Source organism: Maylandia zebra, linkage group LG7 (assembly GCF_041146795.1).
Source record: "Maylandia zebra isolate NMK-2024a linkage group LG7, Mzebra_GT3a, whole genome shotgun sequence".
Classification (NCBI taxonomy): Eukaryota; Metazoa; Chordata; class Actinopteri; order Cichliformes; family Cichlidae; genus Maylandia; species Maylandia zebra.
In genome coordinates, this window is record NC_135173.1 from 68,677,361 (window position 1) to 68,680,250 (window position 2,890).

Genomic DNA, 2,890 nt, shown 5'->3' on the forward strand with positions numbered 1-2,890 from the left:
ACCTAAACTTAGAAAAACACATTAAGACAATAACAAAGTCAGCTTACTATCACCTCAAGAATATATCAAGGATAAAAGATCTGATGTCTCAACAGGACCTGGAAAAACTAGTCCATGCATTCATCTTTAGTAGGCTTGATTACTGTAACAGCATCTTTACAGGTCTACCTAAAAAATCAGTCAGACAACTACAGCTCATTCAGAACTCTGCTGCTCGAGTCCTCACTAAGACCAAAAAAGTGGACCACATCAGTCCAGCTCTGAGGTCCTTACACTGGCTGCCTGTCCGTCAGAGGATAGACTTTAAAGTTCTGATGCTGGCCTATAAAGCTCTGAATGGTTTAGGACCAAAATACATCAGTGACCTCCTGACCCAGTATGAACCTTCCAGATCCCTCAGGTCATCTGGATCCGGTCTTTTATCAGTTCCCAGAGTCAGAACCAGACACGGAGAAGCTGCATTCAGCTTTTATGCTCCTTATATCTGGAACAAACTCCCAGAAAGCCTCAGATCAGCTGAAACACTCAGTTTATTTAAATCCAGGTTGAAGACTCACCTGTTCTCAGCTGCATTTGAATAAAGCACCAAATCCACACTTTAAGCTTAAATTTCAAAACTTACATTTAACTACTGATTTTATCTACTGTTCTGATTTTATCTGTTTTGATTTTATATACTGTTTTGTTTGTATGTTTGTTTGTTTGTTAATTAGTTAGTTTATTTGCTTGTTTTAATCAATTTTAAATCATGCTTTTTATTTGTTCTTGTTTCTAATGTCTCTGTAAAGCACTTTGAATCACCTTGTTGTTGAATTGTGCTATACAAATAAACTTGCCTTGCCTAAAGTTTAGAATTGCTGAATGAGTAAAAGCTTACCTTTGCAAAAAGAAAAGAAAGTTTTTAGAATTAGCATAGTGGTCTCATTAGCTAACCAGGCGGACCAAGACTTTGAAAATGGTGTCTTGAACACCCAGAGTGGCTCACTTGTCACATGACTGAACTAGTTTGTGCAGTAGACGTCACTTAGGGACTTTATTAGTTAAAAGTTAAACCATTATAGTTTTTCTCTAAGTGTAAAGGGGCGGTGACACCAGTGTCACTGTGGGTCCTTAAGGGTTTTAAATTTAAAATGTTAATTTCTGTAACAGTGAAAAAATGAAATCAAACTTTTCTGTCATTTGTTGTTCATCTGCCAGTGAGGGTGGTGTAATATGGGTGGATGACGTATCTGCTGCGTGTTTGTGATGCAGTGAGCTGAAGAAACGAGGAGCACAGAGGAACTCTCAAAGCTCTTTAATTACATCTAAAAGTCAAAGCAAAGAGTCACGTTAGCGCTGTACAAACTCCACAGTCTGACACACAGGTACCGATCGGACTCACACCGCTGCGCTATTCACATCCACCCCCCCACCCTGATCTCACACACACACTCTAAAATCTTCACTGATCAAGTAAAAAGCCAGGAGGAGCATTCAGAGTCTCGCCTGCAGAGTAAAAGCTTCAATAAAAAGTGTCATGAATCCCAGAGCTCCACTCAGCACCCCCACCCACAGCCCCACCTTAAAATGCCATCAGTACATGAACTTCTAAGCACACGTGGAAACAAAAAGGACAGCTGGATGCTGCAGGAAGGAAAAGTTGCGCTTGATCACAAAAATTCAAGTTTTCTTCTGCAGGATTTTGAAGGATGAGGAAAGGTGTGTGTGTGTGTGTGTGTGTGTGTGTGTGTGTGTGTGTGTGTGTGTGTGTGTGTGTGTGTGACCACTCAGACATCTTCCACTACAGGAGCTCGGTGACCCGACTCTTAAAGCTGACATTTAAAGTGTGGGTAAGTGCTCGAGGTGCTCCTCAGTCTCTATACGAACAACATGAGCTGCACCAAACAGCAACGTCCACACCGAGACCTGCAGTTCCTCTGACGTCCAGCAGAGGCCCCACACACTCCTAACGTCTACAGCCTGACAGACAAACTGTTCTGGTCTCTATACATCACTTCCCCTTTGTAACACCTGTGGGGCAGGGCTCTATAACTCACCTGTCTTAATTGGAGAAGGGCTTGTATTATTAGGGGTGTGGCCTCTGGACCAATAACATGGCTGCTGTGAGGTCACTAACAGGCTGTCCAAGAACACTGAGTGAAATCTGAGGGTTTAGATTGGATGTTACCGAGCAACAGCAAGTTCCTGTAGTGGTAGACACACACACACGCATATTTTGACTCTTCGGCTCATTAACCCCCCCCCCCCAAAAAAACAAAACAAAAAAAAAACAAAAAAAACCCCAAAAGGAAGAAAACAAAAGTCTTGGACTTTATTTTGGTCGTTTAACAGAAGACGACAGCTGTCAGGGAGACTCGTCTGCAGTTCTCCATCCTTAATAAAAAAGTCATAATAATAATGATGATAATAAATCCACTCATCACCTGGTTAGTAACAGCAGGAAGTGACCGCGCAGGCTGAATGTCGACCAATCGGCGAGTTTGGATGAAAGCATTACAGACACGATTGATCTCCGGTGTCTGAGTCATAGCGTGAAGTTGGCGGTCGGCGCGCTCACGCTGCAGCGTCGTTCCTGCACGGAGGACAAACGCCGCAGCTTCCTGGAACGTTTTGGTGTCGTTTCTACATTTAGAGCGTCGGTCAGTGCGGCGCCCACGTGACCTTTCACCCAGCTCGTAGGGACCGTAGCCCGAGAGAACCCCAAGCCCCTGTGAAACCCCTAACCCCGCCCCCACCGGCTAAACATGTCGTGCAAACCCCACCTCGCAATCACCTTCACTGTGAACTGAGACCGCTCCGAGATGCAAACATCCAAACGTGATGAGGCGGACAGGAAACGACGCTCAGCTAACCCCCCCCCCAAAGAAAAACAAAAAAACAGACAAACTGT

At 44.0% G+C, this 2,890-nt stretch overlaps 1 protein-coding gene across 4 annotated transcripts in view; it reads right to left on the minus strand.

The window, feature by feature from the left end:
• Positions 1–1,279: 1,279 nt before the first annotated feature.
• ambra1b (autophagy/beclin-1 regulator 1b) overlaps positions 1,280–2,890 on the minus strand; it is a 19,562-nt gene continuing 17,951 nt past the window's right edge. For all 4 annotated transcript variants that reach the window (XM_076886983.1, XM_076886984.1, XM_023153895.3 and 1 more), the window contains exon 19: positions 1,280–2,890. This exon is cut by the window's right edge and continues 1,234 nt beyond it. The gene's annotated coding sequence lies outside the window, so the exon portion shown is untranslated.